At 43.6% G+C, this 26,784-nt stretch overlaps 1 protein-coding gene and 1 non-coding gene across 5 annotated transcripts in view; one reads left to right on the top strand and one right to left on the bottom strand.

The window, feature by feature from the left end:
• The window catches only part of GLIS3 (GLIS family zinc finger 3), a 442,028-nt gene that overhangs the window by 237,276 nt on the left and 177,968 nt on the right, over positions 1–26,784 (bottom strand). The window lies entirely within an intron of this gene.
• Positions 21,201–21,307, top strand: LOC123850307 (U6 spliceosomal RNA). The gene has a single exon (XR_006792274.1). It is a non-coding gene; the product is annotated as a U6 spliceosomal RNA (small nuclear RNA).

Below are 26,784 nucleotides of genomic sequence, written 5' to 3'. Positions count from 1 at the left end.
AAAACTATGCCTTCCTTCTTTTATCTGGTCCTCAGAGAGCTCATCTGTGCCAGTTATCAATTTACTGACTGTTGACCCCAAATCTACCTTTCTTTGCTCTGCTTTGTGCCACCAGGGCTGGACCCTGTAAATTTCTCCTTTGCCAGCTGGTGTAATGTTAGGCTTTGCCAACAGAAAAAGCTAGGGGGGAGCACAGTGGAAGAAGGGGCTTCCCTTTCTAGTTCCTGTGGGCTTCTCCAGCTTCTAGCGCACTGCAGCCACGTGTGGGAGGCCCAATGGTACAGATTTTCCAAGGAGTTTCTCCAGGACTCCAGCGTGCATCACGCTATTGCCCAGCCCGGCCCTCTGGCACCACGATGGGGGACTTCCTGTTCAACAGCTGGGACCAGCTGGTTTTCCAGCAGGGGCTTCATGTGGAGCAGCTCTGGCCGGCCAGCACCCTAGTGAGCTCGTCCACCACAGGCAGCAGCTAACCCAGCCTTCCCCATGAGGTCTAATTCTCAACCTCTGTGGGGCAAGAGAGGATCCCTCTTCCGAATTCTTAGTTCCTTACTCGCCCAGTCCCTCGGCCCTAGATGAGAGGACCACTCCCTGCATTTGCCATTCACCTGTTCCTCAGAATCCTCTTTTACCCTTTTTAGTACTTAACACTTTTGACCGGTTAATAATACTTTACGTTAAATTGTCTCTATTCAAATTCCTGGTGAGGTTTGTCTCCTGGCGAACCCTGCCTGCACTGAACAGTGAGGGAAAGAGCACAGAACACAGGAAAAGATGGTTTTTTAAAAAATGCTTTTAAGAAGATGTTGTCAAAAGAAGGAAGTAGCCGTGAAGGATGAGAGTCAAAGCATGCCTATGAAATAGTTTTACTTCAAGAGCCAGGAGAATATTTTTGAGAATTTCCAATGTGTCTTTTCAACAAGATTCAAGTAGGCACTTTATGTATGAAACTGTAGAGCAAAGGCTCATGAAGAGAGAGCTGCTAAGAACAGTACAGGGATGGAGGGGCGCCTGGGTGGCTCAGTCGTTAAGCGTCTGCCTTCGGCTCAGGTCATGATCTCAGAGTCCTGGGATCGAGCCCCACATTGGTGTCCCCACTCAGTGGAGAGTCTTCTCCCTCTTCCTCTCCCTCTGCCCCTCCCCCTGCTCTTGCTCGCTCTCTCTCAAATAAATAAATAAATAAATAAATAAATAAATAAATAAATAAATAAAATCTTTAAAAAAGAGAGCCTAGTACAGAGATGGAAAACAGACTTGCCAAACTTAAAGTCACAATTAAGACAGAGAATAGCAGATTGGATTCCAGGAGAGAAAACAAACTAATAATGTTTCGTTTCGAGGAAAAAGAACCCCAACAACATAAGCATCAAAGCAAGAAAAAAAAACAGTACTAGCAAAGACAGACTGATCCCAGACTTCTCCTCCACAATACTAAAACTGGAAATAAAGTGAAGCAACAACCACTGAGCTTTGAAAGAAAAAGATTATGATATAATCATTCAAGATCCCATAAAGTCATCACTCCTGAGTAAAGATAACAGGAAAAAACCTCAGAGTGTTTGAAGTCAGAAAGCATTATGTTACATATTCTTCCTGAAAACAGTTCTCAAAATACCATCAGCTGGTAAATAAAGGATTCAAAATGAAAAGCTCAAAAATGGATAAGCCTTGGCATGAAAGGGCTGGTCATTAGCATGAGCACTGAAACTAAATGTTCCATAATTAAAATTAAATGTCATTTATAAGATTATACAAATGTAAAGCCAGTTCTCAAAATTGTTTTTGAATTAAAAATGCAAAATGTAACAAAAATACTAATTTCCAAATTATCATAACGATTGAATTCTAAATTTCCAGTTGCAGGGAAGTTGTTCAAAAGATGCTATATTTCTTACCTTATACAAGTGGAGAAAATCAACAGAGTATTTTATTCATGGTTTTGGTGACTAGAGAAAAATCTGTACACTATTTAATTATAAATGAATCTTAACCTAAAAACAGGATTTATAACTTCCAAATCACAAAAGAAAAAACAGAGAAGAAATATGTGTGTGTGTGTGTATACATATAAAAAATAAAGAAGACTAATGTGATACCCAAAAAATGTTAAGTGTTTGAGTGGTGAATTTACAATTTTTCCTCCTTTGTATTTTTCTGTACTTTCCAATTTGTTTACAATGACCAAGTCTAATCCACATAATCAGAAACAAAATAATAAATAGTGGAGAAAATCCTGGGCCTCAGAGAGCAAGGATTTCAAGAGACAGTCCCATCTGTCATGAATTGCAGTGAGGCAGGCTACATGCTTTACAGCTGCTGCCATGAGATCCAGAAGGAAACAGAACAGTCACATGGAGGAGTCTTGAAAGAGAGTGCTGTCGAGGGAGTGTTTTCTTTCTTGCCTACAGGTTTTTGGGGGTTTTGCTGTGTGTGTGTGTGTGTGTATGTGTGTGTGTGTGTGAGAGAGAGAGAGAGAGAGAGAGAGAGAGAGAAATATGTCCTTTCCACTTCTCTCCTCCATGCAGATTTGACCAATAAATCAGGTCTGACCATTGATTAAAGAATATCAGAATAAGGGATTTTAGAAATCATCTATAATCCGACCCCCTCTGTCTCACTCATAGAGAACGAAGGCCCAGAAAAATAAATGACTTGTTCAGGTCCGGCCAATGAGTTAGTTCCAATAAATGTATGGGATTAGCAGAAATACTATAAAACTCATAGTTTTATGAAGCCTTGAGGGCCTCGGATAAGGCTCAATAAAAATGCCTTGTTGAATATGTAGGAATTGCTGAGCAGAGTAGATCTCTAAGATACTGGCCAGCTCTAAAACTTTATGGTTGAGGAATTAATTGGCTACCCCGTCTTCCAGATTTTGAGACTTGCAGGTTGCTCCTTTGGGCCCCCTTTCAGCCTCCGGACCTAAAACCATTGGGAGAGGCTCCCCGGCTGGTAGCTAAGCTTTTGGATCAGCTCCTCAGCCATTCTAAACCCCAGGCTCATAAACTTTCCAGTTGCTATCCCCAGGGAAGGGCAGGATTAGAGATAAGATATCTGCATATAAAAATCATTAATAGATTGAAATGCGCATGGATCTGCAAGCACACTGAAGGCCATGTCCCTGAGCGCGTTAACAGTCCATGGTGGTGTTCACAGACACTTACTGTCTGAAAAACCCAGTTTCTTGCTCACCTGTCAAATACTAAGCTATTTTTTCCCCAGAACATCAAAAGGTTTTTGGGTTTTTTTGTTTTTTTTAACTGAATGCCTACTTGAGATTGAGGCAGAAAGTATCTTGCAATGAAAGCGTCTGTGGAGGGGTGCTTTTTGGTCTACGGTGCATACTTACAGGGAAATTAAGCCATTAAATTTACTCAAGAGCCTTTTACAGCTGTTTTGCTATTTTGCCAAAGCTCTTTTATGAAAGATTTGGGAATGGTTCTAAAATACCACAGTGGATTTTAAAAGACAAGCCAACCCCAAGGACACTATGCCTTTTCCAGTGAGCAGTGGAACTCTGAACGTTTCCATCTGGGGGGGGGAAGCCCGTGGGTGACAGAAAGAGAAGCTCTGGACATGCTCCAGCCATGTGTGACAACATCCCTGTCGCATCCAGGCAGGGACAGGCAGCCATTTCGGCCACTGTCCTGCTGGTCCAGGCTGCATTTGTCTGTAATCAAGATACTCAAGTGATTCTGTGTGACTCAAAATGTTACATATACACACACACCAATACACACCACAGTACTGTGTATGTACATACAGTTTACCTACTGGACCTTGATTCTGTCCTTACTATCTCTGCTGAGTTGAGATTTCATAGCTGAGACAGCTGTAGAGAAAAGTGCTTCATTCAGTTAGCTAACCCCCTCATTATACGAAGATTCTATACAGATCTGTGCTGAATTCCTCTCTCTTGAGTATAACGATTTAATGGATAATGACTCAGGATAAGTTCAGATCTGCTCCAGGGAAGAATAATGAACAAACTGAAAAATAAGGACTATTTCTTGGGCAATTCTGTTTGTTAAATAAGATCTCTCAGATACCAAGGACTGTGTTATCCAGACACAAGGCTGTCTCTCTAAACCGTCTGGGACGAAAAAAGACCCTAAAGGAGAGGTGGTGGTAACTGTGTGTGTGTGTGTGTGTGTGTGTCCACACGTGCTCACCCACTCAGGTGAGTCTGGGTGGAGTTTTTACTCTGAAGCAAATATTCAAATTCTTGTACCCCAAAGCAAGTAATCATCACTCAAATGTTTAAACAATGAAGTAATCAACTAATTAATCTGGTGCCAGTGAGTCTCCAACAATTTACTAGGAAGCTTTTCACAGCTCCTTTATGGGCCAGCCAGAGAAGCCCTGCTAAGATAGGGAAGAGCCTCACAACATGGCGGCAAGGTTCACCCCCGCCCTTTATGGATCTATACTTTAGCACTCAGAGATATGCACATGTACACTCACAGGGCACAGCAATCTTTGTCATTATTTTTTCTTTTCACGACTGGGATCTTTTTTCTTCCCTTAAAACTGGCCTGTGATGCTTTGACCAATATTATGCAAAGAAACCTGTAAGGCCTTTCAATTTCAAAGCATGCTAATACACCAAAAGCTCCCACTCAGGAATTAGCCATCGTCACGAAGCATTCCTTGAATTTCAATCAGGAGACGATGCATCACACGGAGGCAAGGGCTTCAAACGCCTATGGGTACATTTCAAAGGTACAATGTGATGGGAAATATTCATGGCAGACATCTATGTAACCACAGGGCCAATGTGAATAAGGAAAGTCCTAAGTACATCTTTATTCAAAATCCTGCAGTTTTTCTTTCTTCAAGGTAGAGAAGAACCCCTTAAACAGGCCAGACATGGTCAGAGGGAAACAGTAGTATCAGTTAACTGTCCTCATACCAAACCATACTAGCTTTGCCAACAACACCAGTGCTGGGGTTGGATTAGAATAAGGGTTTGAAATGAGCTATTCCTCATTTATCCATGACCCTGAAGTCTCCACCAAAGTTTGCTTCCTATCTTGGACCTTACCCCGTGACTTTTGGAATACATGGATATCTACAAAGTGTTAAGGAACAGAGGACGATGCAAAAAGCCTGAGACAGATGCCAATATGGTTACCTTTTAGAATCCCTTACTACATATCTGCTCCCGGGACAGCTAGAGCCGATAAAATTCACTCTTTCCTTTGTCATACTCCTTGGAACCCAGAATTTCTAATTTGGCATTTTTATTCCTTGGCAAAATTACTAAGGTGGCTTTATAATTTCTAAAGTTCTCTCTTAAACATATCTTTTTTAAAAGTCATCCTGGGAGTTTCATAAAAGCCACACGAACTCATCCATCTCAGACAGAGGTAATACAAGATCAAGAAACACAGCTGAAGAGGAAAAGCAATGGGTAACATTTACCTGCCTTGGTAACATCCCTTTAGCCAGGGAATGAAGTCAACAGCCCTTGCAACATAAAGGATGGAGCTCAATATATACCCACCTGCTAGGTCATCTTATTGTCTCAGATGCTAGAGAAGGCCAGGCAGCGCTGTGCAGGGATGCCTTCTCTAAACATGGAAATAGTCCCCTCATCCTTTACTTCCTGTTCTGAGCCTCTCTCGGTGCTTCTTTACTCCACCGACTGCTTTCAAGCTACTCATCTTCTCTATTAGAGTTCACCTTGAGCATAATACTCAGCCTTGACTATTTTCTGAACCTGGGCTCACACACAACTCAGATCCCTCAAAGATGGACCCTCTGTGCTATTCACAACCACTGCAAGGTTTGGGCTATTTTGAAAAGAGACAAGCTATGAAGCCTTCAGTTGGTAAGTGTACAAGGACTGACATACAATGTTCCCATGTGGAGAGTGGGTACAGTTTCATGGTGGGTCCATTCTGCCACGACAGTTGAGTCAGTGTCTTCAATCCACCAATAACATTTGGGCAATAATGGGTTAACTTTCAGGGAGCAGAAAGAGTTTTCTATAAAACTTAAATAGCTATTACTGAGCTATCAAGATTTAGTTCCTATGTATGAAATACATTCACTGTAAATAATACATGACATTTTTTTCTCTACAATTTACTGAGAAGTCTAGCCAAGCATGAACTTTTTTTAATGACCTCCTGCTTATTGCAGAGATTTCTACACATTACAGAGAACTGGCTTCCTAGACAGGACTGTGCCCTCTTGTTGTTATATTATTGTGCTGTTGTTATGACTGTTTAGTTTCTTTCTTCTATAAAAGTGAATTCAAGAGGAGAACCTTGTGATGTACATGAGCAGCCTAACGAAGCCACACTCAACATCTCATAATTCACATGGAGCCGCCAAATAGAACTGAAAGCCCAAATTAGTAGTAAAATAACTCTTAAATAAAAGCATATGCTTTAGCCATAGAGCATGATGTGTGTAGTCATGGTCCTTTTTCGCTTGGGTTTATTGCTTTGTTTTTTCTAATATTGGCCCCTTAAGTAAGTACCTCTCTCTCTCTCTTAAATGGCTGCCAATCTCAAATTGGAAACCAGCTTTATAGCCTTGCAATCACCACATTTGTGTGCACACCTGTCCCTCTAATACCCACCACCTGACTTCTATAGCACAGCGGGGACAGAGACACATGTGTCTGCAACGATTTACAAGAATGATCGCTACAGCTGGGCTTGCGTGAGAGCAGCGATGGGTAACATTCAGCTGAATACGGGACGCCTAAAGCGGTGGTCCTCAAGCCTCAGCATACTCCCAAATCACCTGCGGATTTGTTACACCTTCCGACTGTCAGGTCTCACCTCACAAGATTCGGACGCAGAAGATCTTGGAGGGGGCCCAGAATTTTGAGTAAGCACCCCGGTCGGTCATTCATGAGTGTTCGTGAGCGACCATACCTTGCGGCTCACTGCTAAGAGGAACCTGCATCTGCACTCCCCAGCTTAAAGAGCTGATAGACAGACTCCCATGGTATGACCACCAGGGCAAACTGGCTGGCAAATACAATATACAGCCACAAAGGGGAAACTCGGGATGGTCCCTACTGGGTAACACACTAACACACACTTCCCCAACCACGACCAAGACAGACCAGCTACAGGGTGACATAACATGGTAGTTGGTTGAGAGCCGGACTGCCTGTTGCTCCAGCAAGGACTTAACTCCTCTCTACTTCAGCTTCTCATTCTCTGAAGTGGGAATAATAACAAGCATCGGCCTTGAAGAATTAATGAGGAGTTTCAATAAATAACATGAAAAGTACATAGAGCAGCACCTGACATACAGGAGGTGCTTAGTGGTTGGGGTGTGTGTGTGTCTGATGAGGTTAAGGACAGAAACCCCTGCTCAGAGCAGTTACTGACAAAGTAACTCATACAATCCCATTATACAAACTGAGAGCCAAGGTACAGGTTTCCAGTTTTATTTACCTAAATTTCCCCCTGCTCGCTGGCATTTCTGTGTTTTCACTTCTCTTCCAGCTGGCTGGTTCCTCCTTCCTCCTCAACCCCCAGGGGTTAGAGTCTTCTTGCTAATTTACCCGTCAAGCTATGCCCAGGCTGGGGATGGTCAATGTTGTGAACCAGGAAGTCTCCAGAGGAGCATTTCAAGGTGGGTCCCCAAACCCTGCTGAGATTTCAGGTTGAAATAGTGTATTACCGAAGCTGAGTTTGGTATCCTCATCATCTGGGCTTTGTCTCAGAAATTCTAGGAATTTGGTTGTCTCTTCTGTACACTTATTTTCTTACCCTTTTGTGGCTCATAGACCTCTGAACACACTCATGTACTCCTCCTCACAGTGCTTTCTAGAAGGCTGATGTTGCCAAACCCCACAATCCTGAGAAACTCAGCCACATCCCTGTTCTCCATCTCTTTTCAGTTGTCAGTCTCTAAACTCCCTCCCTCCTTTGTCAGATTTGAAGGTTCTACCCAACTGGACTATATTCTCTCGTGGCTCTATATCTTATAAAGTGATTCCTTCTTACAACATAGATTTGTTTTGTTTTCCCTATTCCATTAATTTGGAAATGCCATCACCATGGAGAGCCATGTTTGGGGCTCTATCCCTGCAGCAAGACCTCTTCTTAGACGGCATTTCTTTAAGTCGTCAACATAGGACCCAGTTATATTTCAGGCACCTGGTCTCAGCCTCCTATGTCACCTACAAAGCAACCATGACCTCAGTAAATGGGATTTTGCCTCCACTAGACATCAGGCATTTTCAGCAAACCACAGAATCTACAGCTAAAGCCAATCTAAGAGGATCATCTGCTGCAATATTCTGGATTTTCCAGAGACAGAAACGTAAGTTCTTGTTTAAGAGACTTGCTCAAAGTCTCCTATAGTCAGGGGGGCAGCTTACAGTCACCTGGTTGCCCCAGCAATCTTCCCACCAATGCAATTTCCCAGTGAAGATATAAAAGACATATTTATGAAAAAATGTAAGTGACACACCATGAGGATGACAGATGATACATCAGATCCGTTCCCATGATGATCCATTCTCAGCACTAATTAATTTTTGCCTTAGTACAAAAGGAAATATACTTCAATTGTAAAATATGTTTAAAATAAAAATAAACAAAGAAAAAAATTTAAACTGTCCACTGTATCTCCACCTAAAAATAACCAATCATACATTGGACAGTTGGCATATATCATCCCAATGTTGTTTTTCTAACATGGACGTACGTAGTATGTACAACAGTGAAATGATGCAGGGGCGCCTGGGCAGCTCAGTCGTTAAGTGTCTGCCTTCGGCTCAGGTCAGGATCCCAGGGTCCTGGGATCGAGCCCCGCATCGGGCTCCCTGCTCAGCAGGAAGCCTGCTTCTCCCTCTCCCGCTCCCCCTGCTTGTGTTCCCTCTCTCGCTGTGTCTCTCTCTGTCAAATAAATAAATAAAATCTTTAAAAAAAAAAACTGAAACGATGCCGTGTGCACCATTTTATGACCTGCCTCTTTTACCTAAAACAGAACACGGCTTTCTTTTCATACTGTTAAACTTTCTTCTTCATCATCATCTATACTACCTGCCAAGTACTCCATAGTACAACCAATCTCCTCTTCTTGAACATTTCTGGTCTCTCCAAAATTTTTAAAAATTATCAGCAACTTTGAAATTAATACCCTTCTAGCTAAATTTCTATGCAGACCATGAAAAATTCGTAAGGATAAATTTCTAGAGTTGGAACTGCTAAGACAAAAAGTATGCGCGGGGCGCCTGGGTGGCTCAGTCGTTGAGCGTCTGCCTTCTGCTCAGGTCGTGATCCCAGGGTCCTGCGGTCGAGGCTCGGCGGGAAGCCTGCTTCTCCCTCTCCCACTCCCCCTGCTTGTGTTCCTGCTCTCGCTATCTCTCTCTGTCAAATAAATAAATAAAAATCTTTAAAAAAAAAAAAAGTATGCGCACTGTTGAGGCTTTCGGTAGGTGCCGACAAATTGAGAACTATATTTAAAAGAGACACTGACAAACTGGAAGGTGTCCAGAGGATGACAACCAAAATGTCTATTCAACATGTCCTCGAGGCAGGCTGAAGGGACTGGGTGTGCCTGGCAAACTTAGGCAGGAAGATAAATTCCCTCCAAAGGGAAAGGACTTTTGTTTTCCTGTCTGCTTCTGTGTTTCTCATTTAAAGCTGATTCAACAATGTCAGGGGACACCAAGGGGGAAACGGAGTCCCTGTGTTGGATGCGGAGCGGCTGCATCTCAGCTTTGTGATGCTGGGGCTGGGGCTGGGCAGCCACACTCTTCCTGTGCCAGGGGGCAAGGGGGCTCCCTGTTGGCCTCTGCCCACAGGGAGCACGAGAGGAAAGCCACAAGAGGGAGCAAGGCTGGCTCCTTCCACGTTCTTCTGTTCCTTTCAGCATCACCCCAGGGATGGTCCCCCATCTTGGCAGCAGCAAGGATTCCGCTTTGTTGTTTTCCGTCGCTCTGAGACCCGGCCTCATTGGCACAGCTCTCTCCTCAGAGACCTGCTTCCTAGTTCCCTGGGACCCTTTTCTGAGCTCCTAAGTTTTCGTAATTCTGACCTCTTCTCCTCGTTCCCATCTCAAGGGGTGACTGCTGCTTCCTCCCCGTCTTTACCTTCCCGTTGTTCTAATACCTACTTAGCAATCTCTATACTGGAGTCTCTCTGTTAAAATGACTGGCGGGATTCTGGTGTCTTTAGTGGACCCTGGCTGATACGGTTCCCTATCACTGGAGCTGGTAAACTGAGAAGGAGTAACCTCATGTCCAGGATATTATAAATGAAATTCCTAACTAAGAGAAAGTTAAGCCAGGTCAGGAGTCTTAAAAGCATTTTTGTCAGTGTAATCCTTTTCACAAATATAATCTTATGCCCAACTCAATGTGTAATATTTAAAAGCAGAGGTGCTTTGGCTGAAATGGGAGTATGGAGCATCCTGCCCCTTACTTGCATGCCCCCACTCCACCAGCAGCTTCTACAAAGCCCTGTTCCTTCCTGCCCTGCCCCATCCTTCTGTGGAACTCTTGGGTTCTTCGGTAGAGCCCAGTCTGGCAACCACTAATCCACACAACCTGAGTCCCTTTCCAAATCTCATGATTCTGTAACTATGCAATTCTTGCATGATCCAGGGCTCTCAGGACATCTACGTGGCCCCAATAACAGTTCAAGCGAAACAGAAGATCTCGGCCACCGAGTGCCTGATAAACACCTGGCTGTCCCATCTAAGGCCCCCTCTTTTGGCCACAACCAAGAGATCCTTTCCAGCCAGGCTGGGGTAATATGGTGCAGAAACCATTATTACTGAGTCACTGCCATGCCTGCTGTTAAGAATAGGTCACCGTTTTTCATTATGAGCCTCCTTCTTCCACAGGTTTCTAACATGATTTTAAAAATCTGCTCTAGCTTAGGGGCGCCTGGGTGGCTCAGTTGGTTAAGCAACTGCCTTCGGCTCAGGTCATGATCCTGGAGTCCCTGGATCGAGTCCCGCATCGGGCTCCCTGCTCAGCAGGGAGCCTGCTTCTCCCTCTGACCCTCCCCCCTCTCATGTGCTCTCTCTCTCTCTCATTCTGTCTCAAATAAATAAATAAAATCTTTAAAAAAAAATAAATAAATAAAATAAAAATAAAAATCTGCTCTAGCTTAAAGTTTGGCAGGAAAGTTCTTGGCTCCAGGTTGTACTTTCTTTCAGTGAAGCTACTAAAAGTGTGTTTAGCTACTTTAGAGCTCAGAGAGAGCACTGAAAGTCCCGAATAAGAGAAATCTGAAGTTTGAAATGCCCCATATCCCCCTCAAAATCTATTAAGCTTCCATTTCTTTAAAAAACAAAAAAAATCCAGGCTATTTGCTGAAAATGTAGCCTTTCGTTTCCAATTGTTAAACTGAACCAGGTCTTTGTGATACTCAAACTGTTCAAACATAAAAGATTTTGATGCAAACAAGATATTTCATATTAAAGGTGGTTTTCCTGCATCCACCTTCTACTATAGTTTGGTTTTAGCTTATGTCTTTACCTCCTTTGATCTCCCCCAAAATAGGGTCACATGGCTTTTGAAACAAATTCCAAACTGTAAATTCTGCATAGGTGATATTTATAATCTGCAAATACTTTTTCCTTATATCTTCTCTGCTACTGTCAACAGAGGTGTTGAGTGTTAAGTATCAGAATTATTCCCTCTTCACAGAAGAAAAGATCAAAGCTCAAAGAGCTTGACTTGCTTAAAATCCTGGTCAAAGCCAGACTAGGAAGTAGATCGCTTCGATGCCTGCCCTGGGCTTGCTTGGAAAGGGATGCTGCTTTCCTAAATGCCCGCAGCACGAGCAAACCATAGTGAAGACAGAGAAAAGAGGAAGCGACCCAATCCAGGAATGTCTGAAAACTGGGGCAACCTGTTGCACTGATGGGGTTTCCCTCTCCAGGGAAGTTCCTCCAGCCAGCGGAGGCCCAGGCAGTTCCAGAGTCTTCCTTCTGCTCCCCTCCTCTGGGGATACACAGTTCAGGTCACGACCAGGAAAATACCTTTATCCCCATGCATGTCCTCGGTGCTGGGAAGGGCCTGGGCTCTGGAGAAATCCAGAGAAAGGTGGACTGAAATCCTAGCTTTACCACTCACAACCAGGGGCAGCCTCCAGTTCTACCTCTGACAGACAGATAAAAACAAGAAACAAGAAACAAACAAAACAAACAAACAAACAAACAAACAAAAACCAAAGGTTTCTGTGATCAGTAAAAACACCCAACACACTGGGATGCCTGGCTGGCTCAGTCGGTTAAGTGTCCAACTCTTTGGCTCAGGTCATGATACCAGGGTCATGAGATTGAGCCTCATGTTGGGTTCTGTGCTGAGTGTGGAGCCTGCTTAAGATTCTCTCTCTTCCTCTCCTTCTGCCCCTCTCCCCCAGCTCATTTGCGCTCTCTCTCTAAATTAATTAATTAAATAAAAACACCCAACACACAAGAGAAATTCAATAAATTGTAGCTGCTGATAAGCAAACATAAACACTGCCTCCCCCCCCAAAAAAACTTAAAAAAGGAAAGAGAAGGAAAAAAAAAAAAGGGTAGGTATTCAACAGATAGCTATTGATAAAAGAGGGGACACTATGAATACATTCCTCCCTAAAAGATGAAAAATATGCACAGTCATTTAAGACTACAAACAAGGATCTGTGTGGAAACCACCACTGGAAAAGTGTGCAGGAATCTGCGGGCTTATAAGACCCCGTGACTCTGGGTATGCTGGGCCACTGTGCAAACTGGCTTTATGGTTCAGCCAGTGACTGTGGGCTGTGATTCCCGAACCATCCGAGCCTTTCTTCTGATTCCAAGATGCGTTACCTGTTAGTTTACATGTTTATTTTTCCAATATCCTTGCATTCTTGAGCATTTCCTGAACATATACCACATGTCAGGCATCATGCTAGGCACTGGGGATACAGAAGAAAGTAAACCAGGGCTCAGTCCATGGTAAGCTATGAGGCATTCACCTCAAATACACAATCTAAGGGGCCTCCAAATTGGTAATCAAAATAAATAACATTTTGATGCAGTACCTTCATTAATCAACATCAATCTAAAAAAAGTCCAAGACCAGCAAAATCTCAAAACTTTAAATAAAGACAAGATCATGAACAGGGCTGTGTTGAGCCATACTAGAGCCGAAGTAAAAGGGAAAACCAGTAACACTGACCTGGTCCTATTTTAAATTTTTATATTTTATCCATCATGAATTTTTGGGGGGTATTAAGATTAATCACTTCAAATATTACACTAAAATATTATTTATCTGGATTAATGGGCTTTTGGCATCCCCTCAGATTTCTTACTCTAATCTTGGTCCTAAATGGGATACCTCTTATAGTTAGCTGAAACCTGAAATCCCCCAGAGTCACCACGGGAAGCAATCTAAAGGCATTAAAGATCTGTCATGGATATTGAATATCCAGGCTGAGAAAGATCAAGTGAGGAGCAGGCAGCACAAGGCTGGTCAAGAGTGACGCCCAAAACCAGGCCTTCCGTTGGATCTTCTTTGTGCTACACCGTGCAACCTTCACGCCTCTTTCACCCCTTAACAGTGTGAGGTGGTTCTGTTTGCCATTCATAGCCCCTGGACACACACAGTCCCACAGACCAACCAGGTTTCTGCAGGCAGGGTTTCCACTCTGCGGCTCACTGTCCCAGCCTTGCCTGGCTGGCTCTTGGTCGTGATGGCCGAGTCTGCTCCAAGACTGAGTGACCGCCACGCTTCCCTGAGCTGTGCCTGGGTTACACAATGGGCTTCATACTCGATGCGGTCCACACACTCAAATCCCAACATAGCACTGAGGATTGCCATGCTGTGTGGGAACACGACTGCCAGACACAATAGCACAGACATGACCCACTTGATTTCTTCTCAAAATACTCTAAAGCATCCAGTTCCTCTCTCCCAGGCTTCCCCAGGCTTTGCCCATTCTGTCCTTACCACAGTCAACTCTTTCTACTCTGCAGCATGTTACCGCTGTAAGTAAGTAAGTGAGCCCATAATGGCAGAGGCCATCAGCTGTTAACTAAATCAGACTACACTCCCCAGCCTCCCTTGCACCTACACTGGACCATGTGCCTCCTTTTTTAGCCAATGAGGTGTGAACAGTAGGGACTTGTCCATTTTCAGACTTCCATGTATAATCCTCTTTTTCTTTGTTCCCCATCTGGCTAAACGGAGAGAGAACACTGTAGACTTCCAGAATAATCGAGCCGAGGTGGATAGAGCATGGGTCCCTGGATGAATGTATGGAGAGCCCCCAACCTGATAGAAATAAACTTTGACTGCAAATTAAAAATAAGCTCAATGACATTTGGAGGTCTGTTATAGCAACTAACCTATCCTGATTAATATCTTCCCCAACTAGACTATAAACTCCTCACTGGCTGGCTCTGTATCTGATACGTCTCTGTATTCTCAACAGTGAGAGCACACAGTAGGTGTGCAAATACAATCCTGTAGTAATTAGGCACCTCTATTTCCCTCTTGAAACTATTATTAAAAAGTACGTCCACCACCATTACCAGTAGAATGACTAATCATGAATTGCTCTCCATCTCTTTATACTAAAAATGAAGGCAAAATATTCCTAGAAACCCATGTTAATTATGATCGCTAAATAGAATGATTCATGCTTCTTAAATGCCACTTCAGAATCAGCTAATAATCTAAATATAAACAAACATACAAAGGCAGAGGATGGAGTCAGAATGGGAGCCCCAGACACATCCTTGAGTTTTCCCCTGGAAAGATTTCTAATGCACTATAGTGTCTTAGGATATATTTCTGCTCTGTGCATATCACAGTTGACATCTTGTCAAAACCAAGGGAAATAATTGCATCCCCAAGTAAGAGTATCATGCAGGCAGCAATTTCAATGTGGCACTGCTTATCAGCACCGATTTACTAACATCTTACTACATAGAACCGTACGTGGTAGGAAAAAAACTTACATATCCTTACCAAGGTTTAGGCATAAAAACAAAGTCTGTTATGCTTCCAATTCAAAAGAAGAAAGAACAAAGGAAAAGGGAATAACATAAGAAGCTGTGTTTCTTCCTCTTCAAAATAAACTTTTAAAGAAATCTAAGGCCTAGTCTGCTCACCTCCATTTGAGATCGGGTGGACAAGACATAAGCCAGTATGCTCAGGTCTTGAGGGAGAAGAAAAACAACCTATCTTATGAGGTTATTAAGCTAACACCTCAGCAAGCCGCAGGCATGCTACTCATTTATTACACAAAACCGAAATCTTCTGACAGTCCATAATTATGTGCTGAGAACTCTAATGAGTAACTCTGCATCAGAAGGATTCACAAAACTTTGATCAGTGTCCCGAGAGACAGCGGGTCAAGATGAACCTTGAAATCTGATTAACATCACCTATTCCCATCCAGCATTCTAAAAACACTCTTTTTAAGCTCTCCATTCTTCACCTGGATATTTTGAAAACATAACTTTGTCTAACATCCTAGAGCAATTATAAAAAATAGTATAAAAAGTCACTTTCGGAACACAAGATAGAGTTTATATAATTTCCCATGTGCAATTCTCCATACCTTTTTGATCCTAGGGCCATGATCATAAAAACGTTACACTGTAGGGCTCGATGCTATATTATATTAGATGGGTAACTGGCTATCATTTTGTATCTTGTCTTCTGCCAAGCAACCAAGATTTTAGGAGACCTGGGCTTGAAGTCGTGATGTGTTTATTTTTATTTTTATTTTTTTTTAAGTAGGCTCCATGCTGAGCACAGAGCTCCGTGTGGAGCTCAGCACAGGGCCCGAACCCATGACCCCGAGATCAAGACCTGAGCTGAGATCAAGAGTCAGATGGCCAAACTGACTGAGCCACCCAGGCGCCCGTGAAGTGGTGATGTGTTTAAAATGGGCCATCTATACACCTTTTTCTCTTTTCCCTTTGGTTTTAAGACATATGAAGTAGGGAACAGAAATCTGATTTAACTGAAGCTAAATCATCTGGAGAAGGAATAGAACACAAGCTGATGGTTTCATCAACAATTTGGTTCAAATGAGGGGTGTGTGTGTGTGTGTGTGTGTGCGTGCACACGTGTGTGAAAAATGAAAACACAACTGCCCTCTGGTTCCTCTTAGTAGGTTAGAGAAGGAACGCCAAAAACATAATGGAACAAACCAAACACCACATGCCACCACCCCGAATGACTGCATGCAAGGCGGCCGTCACTCATCTACCCCACTCCTTCCCACTGAGCCCCGCAGTCTGTAATCCTTACTGCAGCCCTCTCGGCACCGGCCACCTGACCCGTGGAATTGAGACACTAGAGTGAAATCCAGTTTCCAGCTCTGAGTCTGTCTGATTACTAATGAATGTTTGAAACCGATAGGACATCAGACTTGCTCAACTCCCCCATTTACAGGTAAAGAAAATGAGCAAGGGAGATGTTAATTGACTTTTCAAAGGCCAAACAGCCAAGCCACAGGGATTTTTTAATTGAAATCTTCAGATTTTTATTTATTTTTTATTTTTTTTTAAAGATTTTATTTATTTATTTGAGAAAGAGAGAATCAGAGAGCACATGAGAGGGGGGAGGGTCAGAGGGAGAAGGAGGCTCCCCGCTGAGCAGGGAGCCCGATGCGGGACTCGATCCCGGGACTCCAGGATCATGACCCGAGCCGAAGGCAGTCGCTTAACCAACTGAGCCACCCAGGCGCCCTATTTTTATTTTTTTATTTTTTTTTTTAAATATTTTGTTTATTTGAGAGAGAGAATGAGATAGAGAGAGAGCATGAGAGGGGGGAGGGTCAGAGGGAGAAGCAGGCTCCCCGCTGAGCAGGGAGGCCAATGCGGGACTCGATCCAGGGACTCCAGGATCATGACCTGAGCCCAAGGCAGTCGCTTAACCAACTGAGCCACCCAGGCGCCCGAAATCTTCAGATTTTTAAAATAACTCTTTCTTGGTATGATTTATGCCATTGAAGACATGTACACCAAGGTTCAGGAGTAAAGAGATTTAAGCAAACTATTTCAGTGTGTTCTATAAACCGAGCCAAACAAACAAACAAAAATCCACTGCAGAAAGTGTAAGGAGAGCTGTAAAATCACTCTCAACCTTGAAATTTATGCAAGATCATCAGCCAAGCTTCCTATAGACCCTGTCTCCTGTATCATTTGCCTACATCAACAATGTCTGGTATCACTTGCTAATTCAGGCCAGAATAAAAGACGATACATGTAGAAATTACCTCTAGAGAAAGAAACTTGCCTCTGCTGGACCATTCTGGGCTCACACCATTTGCCCCACAGTCACATCTGATTGCCTGCCTCTCTTCAGGGGGTCAAGGTGGAGCCACTTGGGGCTCGGTGGCTATTCAAAGTCTGAGGTCAGGTTTTTCAGAACAAAACAAAACTTTTCCAGTCCCAGTTTAATAATGATTATTCTGTGTTTTTGGCTTAGTAGCATTAAAAACCCAGCAAGGAGTCCTCTGGGAGAGAGAAAAGGACTATGAAGCCCTCCAAACCTCTGATCTATCTTCCTTCTTTCTCTCTCTCTCTCTCTCTGACACACGCCCGCATGTGCGCGCACACATACACACACGTGCACACACACTTTCTCCCCCTCTATTCCAAGAGGAGCCCCTCCCTCCTCATACTGAGAGAAGCCCCTGGAATACCTTCCATCCTGGGGTTCTCTAAGCGTGAAGAACCCTTGGGAGCAATGCATGTGCAAGAAGAGTTTGGAAAAGAGTGTCAAACTGCTCGTGCTATAAAGCCAAAAGCCTCCGGCAGGTTCTCCGTGGTGGAGGAGAGACAGCCACGGGGAAGGACTTCACACAAGGAGACGAGGAGGAGCAGCTGGGGAGGAGGTGGAAGTGGGTGACAAAGACATGGAGCCAGAAACAGAGCTGTGAGGAAGAAGGGGGAAAAAAGGCTGAGCAGCCGAAAGCTGGTAGTTAAAATAACTCGTGGTAACAGAGTGTTCTTTGTTACCACACACTGCTCTTTGTTATCACACATTACAGAAAGTTATAAACAACAGAAGCATGCCGTACACTAAAAGCTGCTTTTCAAGCTCCGGGCTCTGGTGACCTAACAAAGTCCCTGGCTTCCCCCTTGTGTGGACGGATGCTCTTTCCAGAACACCACGTCAGGACTGCGGCCATTAATCTCTCCATCTCCACCGACACGCAGGAACCCTCTATACCATGTGGCACCGCGCTCCTTGCTGAGGTGCCTTTTGCGTTCACATTGATGTGGGTCAGAAAGAGGCCGACAGGGCTGGCCCCATCTGCGAGGAAAAGTGACCGTCGAGTTCTACAGGCAGAGGGATGCAAAACTTTTCTGAGGGGATTAAAAAAGCCCAGAGAAAATGATCTCACTTGGGTTTATGCATAAAATTAGACACTCCACGGCAACAAGCAAACAGCTTGCCTGTGAAAGCAGTGGACAGACACAGCCCAGGTCCGGCGCTAGGAACGGACGCCCCGTGGCGGCTCTGAAGAACCTCCTCCCGCCCGCTGCCCTGATCACCATCTCTCCTGACGGCCATCCTTCCCTCCCACACGTGGCCTCTCGTCTCCCAAGCGCGGGGGCACCGAGGGGCCTTCTGGTGGGAGGAGAGACGGTACGCCCAGCCCTACTTCTCCCCTGCCACCACACGCCAGCCAGCGGAGCTGGGCAGGTCACCTCTGCCCGCTCCGAGGCCTTCCCCTCGGACCTCTCCTCCTCACCACGCCCGTCATCTCTGCCCTCAGAGGCCAACACGGACGTTCTCCCTGCCCGAGCTCTCTCTCAGCCTCCCCTCCAGCTGACTTCTCGCTCGCAGTGGGCAGACACTAAGGAGCCCTTCCTCCTCACTCGGTCCCCCCCAGGCTGTGCGACTCTAGACGGCCTAATCAATCACTTTTCCTCTACCACACAGGGCTTTTTATGTGCCCGCTATTTAAGAGGTGATGGTTTCTCAGGGTTGCCTTTTCTTCCTAGTTCTTCCTCCGCATCCTGAGAATGCTCGGTTTCTCCCTAGACCGCTGGCAAAGACCATACACAAAGGCTAACTCATCTACGAGTGCCCCTTAGCAGGAGGCCAGATCCTGAGCTGGGAGCATGCCTGATCCGTTCCTGTTATCCTCAAAGCCCGTCATTTGTCCTTCTGGGAGATCTCAGATCTGTTTTCTCTTCATCCCCACTGCCGCCTTCTCGTTTCATCCTGGCCAGGGTATAGCCAGAGTTATAACCTAACTGATCCCCACACTTCTACCTCCTCCCCTGTCCGTTCCAGCCTTCAGAGGACCACCAAAATGATCCTTCTGAAAGACAGTTATGCCTCATATCCTTACCATGACCGTACTCCTTCCCCAGCCACTTCCCTTTGCCCTTGCATGGATGATGTCCAAATCTTGCAGGACGAGAAATTCAGTGCCCCTAATAATTTGGCCACAACCTCCAGACATATCTACCACTGCACATAGCCTACACCCTAGCCCTACTAATAGACTCAACATATATTTTCAGTCTTCTCTTTCTCTGAGTATGTGGTTCTATTGGCCAAGGATTTACTTGCCTCTCCCTCAGCCCAGGGAAACCCGCATCCCCGAGTGCTAGCTAGAGGATCATGATCTCCGTGAAGCAACCTGGCACCACTGTAGGGTGGTGAGTCCTGTATTCCCTCCCTGAGTTATCAGAACACTTACCCCTTATCTCTATCATATCACTGAACATGTTATAGCCCAAGTCTTATCTTTATGTGTACCAGACTGTGAATGTTTCAGAGACCAGAGTCCTAGTCTTGGTATTCCCAGTACTTAACACAGCACCTGGCACATTTGTAGAATGTTTACTACACTGTGTTGAAGGCAATGAAATTTCAAAAGAACCGATCAGCAACACATCTTTCACAATTAATCACACATGGGGAATTGTGAAAAGTGGGTGTCTCTAGAGAGAGAAAGTGATGGAATGTGTCAGGAGACAGACTTACTTTCCACTGCATATCCTTTTAATGAGTTTTAGGGGCTTTACCACCTATGTGCACTATTTTTTAACACAGTCTGAGGAGGTGCCTGGCACTGTGCATAGTGGGGATTTTAGGCATTGTGGAAACAACTTTACTAACCAAAGATATTCATGAACTTGGGGAACTTGGGAGTAACTTCTGTGTAGATTACCCTATCTTCCCGTCAACTCCCACAGAGCTGGGCTGTTCTTAGTTGCCGCATTCTGTACAGCCTGCTAACAGGATGATTTACGGACACGTCCTTCCTGCTGGGTCACGAGCCCTGAGGAGGCAGGGACTCTCCACTCCTCACCTTCACAGCCCCTACAAGTGTCCAGCGTGGTGCTCTGCACACACTTGGCTGGCAGTTTGTAACTGTTTAATTTAATTGGACTGACCACGAAAATATGGCAAAGTTTCAAATTTTAAAAAAAAGCAGGGGCGCCTGGGTGGCTCAGTCGTTAAGCGTCTGCCTTCGGCTCAGGTCATGATCCCAGGGTCCTGGGATCGAGTCCCACATCGGGCTCCCTGCTCTGCAGGAAGCCTGCTTCTCCCTCTCCCACTCCCCCTGCTTGTGTTCCCTCCCTCGCTGTGTCTCTCTCTGTCAAATAAAAAAAATCTTTAAAATGAATAAATAAATAAAAATTAAAAATTAAAAAAAATTTAAAAAAAGCAATAATTGTACTAGTTTGCTGCTAATAATCCATGTTAAGTGGAGGAAAGGAAGAGAAAACCTAAAATATTGCTAAGAGTAACAGTGAAAATATTAGTTTTTTATGGTCAGATTGAGTACAGAGCTAGAATAGCTGTAAAAACATAACGTACTTTGATATTTTGCCTTCCTTATTTAGGTTGTAGATTCACATATATTATTCCTTCTCCACTTATCCTGGCAAAACGAGCATTGTCCTTTCATGTGAGAGCCCTGAATATATATGCACAGCCACCACTCTATGGAACCACTATCAGTAGAAGATGAGAGGAAGTTTTGAGATGAAAAGAGGAAAAGGAAAAATGGATTCTGAGATGATATCCTTATAAACAAAATAGGACAACAATCAGCAATTTCCAGGTAGATCTAAAACCTCACTCCCCTGGTGAAAACACTCCAACCAAATCCTTTCACGCCTGGGAAGCAGTGTGCGAGCCCCCCGCCGTGAAGAAGAACAGACCACGCAGGATGTGGACTCTGTCCTCACAAAGTGGAACAGACAGCTACCCTGACAATCACATTAAAAATTAGAAAACAATGCTCGCTTCAGGAGCACACACACTAAAACTGGAACAATACAGAGAAGATTAGCATGGCCCTCACACAAGGATGACACATAAAAGTTAGAAAACAATAGGAAATTTAAGGGGGAAAAAAAAAAAACTACAACAAGGATTCATACTTATGAGATGAACATTCACTGAGCACCGAAGACAGAAATATGCAGTATCCATGTGTTTATGTCACGTGACCAGTACGGGTCCTAAGGGGCCCCAATCCCGTCACATAGTCCAAGCCTCACCATTTCCTCCAGGACGTCCTCCCCTTTCCTCCTCCCTACACACACCCCCCACACACACACACACAAAATTGCTCTCTCTGGCCGCTGAACAATCCAGAGAGATTTACCCAGCCCTGCTAGTCCCATTTCACCACTGTCCATTTTGTATTATGGTTAGTTACCATGGAGTCAGCCCAATGAACTTTAGATCACTTGCATAAAGTGAAGCTCATTCACCCACTAGTAAACTCTACTAGTTCATGCCCCATGGAACACAGCTCACTGGCTAGATAAGGTCTGGTCACAGCATGGTAGATCTGGATTTGTCTTCTCTCCCCACATGCCCTACGAGAATTCTACTTCTCAAAGGGAGTAAGAATAATGAATATGGGAAAGAGAAGATAGTTAAAGATAAGTTAGGGGCATATAGTTAAATCCTTCTTCTCGGGTCACTTGCAAAATTAATTGACCTGCTTCCTTTTGGAAACAAGTATTAGATTTTATTTTCCTTTGTAGTCCCATTGCTTAGCCCGATTATTCATATAAAACATATGCTTAATAAATAGTTGGTGATTCAGTTAGTTAATAAAGGGGAGAGAATGGTAAGAAAAATAAATGTTCTCAATTAGTACTCACTGAAATGAGAAATAAGTAAGGTCAATAGAAGTACAATTCTCCCTTACTTTGCCCATCCTAAGTGTGTCCTAAGTGATTCAATAAGGTGTCTGTCCCTTACCCCAAATTTGAAAGGATATTAAAAGTTCACAGGACACGGGCGCCTGGGTGGCTCAGTTGGTTAAGGGACTGCCTTCGGCTCAGATCATGATCCTGGAGTCCCGGGATCGAGTACCGCATTGGGCTCCCTGCTCAGCAGGGAGTCTGCTTCTCCCTCTGACCCTCCCCCCTTTCATGCTGTCTCTCATTCTCTCTCTCTCAAATAAATAAATAAAATCTTTTTAAAAAAAGCTGTAAAAGTTCACAGGACACACAGCAAAGGAAATAATCAACAAAACAAAAAGACAACCTACTGAATGTGAGAACATATTTGCGAATGACAATATCCAATAAGGGGTTAATATAAAAAATATATAAAGAACTTATATAACTCAATTACACCACCAGCCCCCCAAATAATCCAATTAAAAATAGGCAGAAGACATGAACAGACATTTCTCCAAAGGAGACATCCAGATGGCCAACAGACACACAACACAAAAAGATGTTCAATATCATCAATTATCAGGGAAATGCAAATCAAAGCTGCAATGAGATACCACCTCACACCTGTCAGAATGGCTAAAATCAACAACACAAGAAACAACAAGGGTTGGTGGGGATGTGGAGAAATATGAACTCTCGTGCACTGTTGGTGGGAATACAAACTGGAAAACAGTACGGAGGTTTGCTAAAAATAGAATTACCAAATTCCATTACTGGGTATTTACCCAAAGAATACAAAAACATTAATTCAAAAAGATACATGCACCCCTATGTTATTGCAGCATTATTTACAAGAGCCAAATTATGGAAGCAGCCCAAGTGTCCGTTGAGAGATGAATGGATAAAGAAGATATACACACACACACACACACACACACAACGGAATATTACTCAACCATCAAGAAGAATGAAATCCTGCTATTTGCAATGACACTGACGAAGCTACAGTGTATTATGCTAAAGCAAATAAGTCAGTGAAAGACAAATACCATATGATTTCACTCTTTGTGGAATTTAAGAAACAAACGAACAAAGAAAAATAGAGACAAATAAAAAGCAGACTTAAATACAGAGAACCACCTGGTAGTTACCAGAGGGGAAGTGAGGGGGGGGCGGGGCAGGTGGTGAATGCATTTTAGATTGAATTCGCCTCAGTAAATATTTACTGAGTACCAACTATATATAGAGTGTGTTTCCGGGACAGAGAGGAAAGAGATAAATAAGACCTGTTCTTTCCCACAAGAATCTTACAATCTTACAATCTAGTATCATGTTCCTTGAGAATTGCAGTGCCTTTTACTATGATGCAAAAAAAAAAAAAAAACAACCACAATTAAATTTCACAATATTTATAAAGTCATATGTTTTTAAATCATGGCCAAAAGAGATATACTGATACTCCTTTTCAAAAAGCACAAGTACTTCACTGCCAAATCCCACGCAGCAGCTTGCCAGTCCAAAAGGCCTCACCCCGAAAGGCCTGTCTTCAGTCCTCAGAAAGAAAATGAAATAGACAAGTCTTCAGGAGTTACCAGTGATTTAATTGTGACAAAAACATCTACATCCGTATGCCCATGTTAAAAAAAAAAGCTGGTGAAAAGGCTTATCCACCACAAATTCCTTCACACAAAATGTAAATGTTTGTTTCACTTTTATTTTTATGAACTGCTCCCAAAGATTTTGGTCTGGGCTAGTTTTCATGTCTCTTTATAACCCAGATATTCATTTCTGCCACAACAGTGGGACAGTTGAAACTCAGTTCTGTGGGGACACAGCACTCCATTTATAAAGAGGACAGAAACTGAGCTATTGCTCAGTTTAATACATTTATCTCAAAATTAAAAATGGAAATGCCTGAAGATTCTAATCTTGAATAGTGTATATTTTTCCCTTCACAAAAGTTTTAAGAAAAAACAAACATGTGTGTCGGTGTCTGTTTGTATATTAAAGATAATACAAAACTATGTATTCACATACATAGCTTTAAGAATTCAAGCAACACATGACTAAAGGGGAAAGGACAACAGATCACTATTTCAAAATTATTAGGGAATTACTGAAGAAGAACATTGTTGAAACATAAAAATGTTAAAAACACAAAATTAAGCCATCAGGTGTCTTCACTAATAAGGTAGTGAAGAAGGAAAAATCCATAGCTCCTTGTGATCAAAAAGAAGAGTATTTCTTCCTAAAGTGGCACCTCCCCGTACGTGTCATGTTCTTGGCTTCAGGGGTGTTATGTCCAAGAATGCTGTTCTTTGTTTGGTCTCGTGTGTCCTGTGTCAATGAGAGATGGCCTGTCTGGGCTCCCAGGGACCTCGGGATACGTCCCTCCCATTCCCACCCCATGAGGGTCAGCGTGCTTCTTCCAGAAACATGTATGAGGCAGAGCTGTGGTACAGATGATCTGCACTGCCTCCTCCCTCCTACAGAGGCCCAGCACCCTCACCCTTTTCTAGAAAACACTACACCTCTCCTTATTGCTGGTTTCTTGCCTACAACCCCATCAGATCCAAAACTGTGGTCTTGGCTTAATCAATATTTGAGTTTAAGAAAAACCCCTTACATTCATTCATATTGAGGATGATTACACGGGCTCACGCTCGATGAAAACAAAGCAAAACAAGACTTCATTACAGCTCCTGTGGTGTGTCCCAGAGAATTTGTATTTTAACCTTCTCTGGGACTTAAAAAGAAAATTAGGTAGACTCGGGTGAGGAGACCTAAGAGCGGAAGGAAAGAAGAAAACTTCTGAGTCCACTGAAGCTCAGTTCCTTGAACAGTGTATTTAACCTCTCTGTGCCTTAGCTTCCAGTCATAAAAAGAGGATGTAATATCTACGGAGTTATCGTGAGTGAAGGGAATATGCGGGAAATGTTTGCAAAGGTTGCGCACAGTAAGCATTTCTTCCACTTAACCTGAGTGTGATTGAAATTTTAAAAAAATGTAGTATTAATGGGGGCGCCTGGGTGGCTCAGTTGGTTAAGCGACTGCCTTCGGCTCAGGTCATGATCCCGGAGTCCCGGGATCGAGTCCCGCATTGGGCTCCCTGCTCATCAGGGAGTCTGCTTCTCCCTCTGACCCTCCCCCCTCTCATGTGCTCTCTCTCTCTCATTCTCTCTCTCTCAAATAAATAAATAAAATCTTTAAAAAAAAAATGTAGTATTAATGGTAAGAAGCATGCAGATAACTGACTATAAGGTAGGCACTCGGTTAAGCCACATACGCCCATGCCCACATATGTACATACGTACATTTAGTTATCCTCATTTACAGATGACAAAACCGAGGCACAGAGTATGTGAGCAACATGTTGAGCGGCTGAGTCATGATTTAAACCCAGGCAGTGTGGCTCCGGAGCCCCTGCACTTAATCACTCTGCTGTGCTGCCTAAAAAAGTGTTAAAACAATGAATGAATGTTCCTGCTGGAAAAATACAGAAAAGAGTCAATGACCTTGACCCTCCTGTTTTCAATGAGCAGGGACAGTTCTTGCAAAGTGCGCACAAAGGGAGGACAAAGGCATGTGGAGGGCAGGGGAGGGCCAACTCAGTGTTCCCTCTCTGCAGGCCTGGCAGGGGTTTTCCAGCCCGAGTCAGAACACAAGAGTGGCCTAAAGATACAAGAAAGAACTCAGGGTTTTGGCCCTAATTCCAAAGTCTCTTAGTTTTCAGCAAGTTTTAAACAGACAAGGAACAAATGCTTATCATGGGCTTGGCCTTCTGTGGTACCATGAGGGACAGTAAATAATCAGGATATTGGTCTTGAAGAAGCTTACAGGAGGCCAAGGTATCTTCCACTTCCCTCCGAACCCAGCTGTGAGGCTGACCTACCCATCTACAGCTTTTCTGGACTGCGGTGGGTCTAGCGGACTCAGTAATGCTCAACATCCTGCAACTGAACTTTAGGCCATTTCAGGTCAAAGACATACTCGTTGGTCACAACAGGATGAGTTGACCAGAGGCCTTATCAATCCATCAGTATCCCTAAGGTCTTACCCCATAAAATCCCACTCCAAAAACCTAGGAATTTTAGGTCAACTGTGTGTTGAATCAGTGTTTTGCTATTGACTAATTCTTGGGAGTGATTCATTGCTTTTCTCATCCTGTTTGAATTCAATTTCCTGTCAATGTCTCAACTTTTGGCCCTTCTAGATCACCTTTTCAGGGGATGCTTCCCATAAAAGACTTTAAGCAATCTAAAATCTCAACCAACGATGGACAGAAAGAGATGGGGAAGAAACATGGTAGGGAAGACAGGCTGAGGAACAAGGGAGAAAATCAAAATGGGTCACTGGATTCTCAAAAAGATGAACATTTTTCATCTACCAGATCAGCAAATACTGTGTTCCTGAGGTACGGAAGCAACTGGCATTCCCATATATGGCTAGTGAGAGGGCATACAATCACCTATGGAGATGAAATCTGCCAGTATCTGTCCAAGTTTAAATGCACACACCCTTTAGACAAGCCATTCCCTGGACACAAACCTTATAACCGGGTGCCATCTCATGCTACACCAAAAAGACACCCAAATTGTGAGTATTTCTACATTTCAGGAAAGGGTTTTATGATAACCACAGGACAAATTACACACAATATAACCTTACTTAAGTAACCAG

Source organism: Mirounga angustirostris, unplaced genomic scaffold (assembly GCF_029215605.1).
Source record: "Mirounga angustirostris isolate CCGP_5_RB_7025 unplaced genomic scaffold, mMirAng1.0.hap1 SCAF_15, whole genome shotgun sequence".
NCBI lineage: Eukaryota > Metazoa > Chordata > Mammalia > Carnivora > Phocidae > Mirounga > Mirounga angustirostris.
Note: the sequence above shows the minus strand (reverse complement) of the source record. Positions and strands in the feature narration are given on the sequence as shown.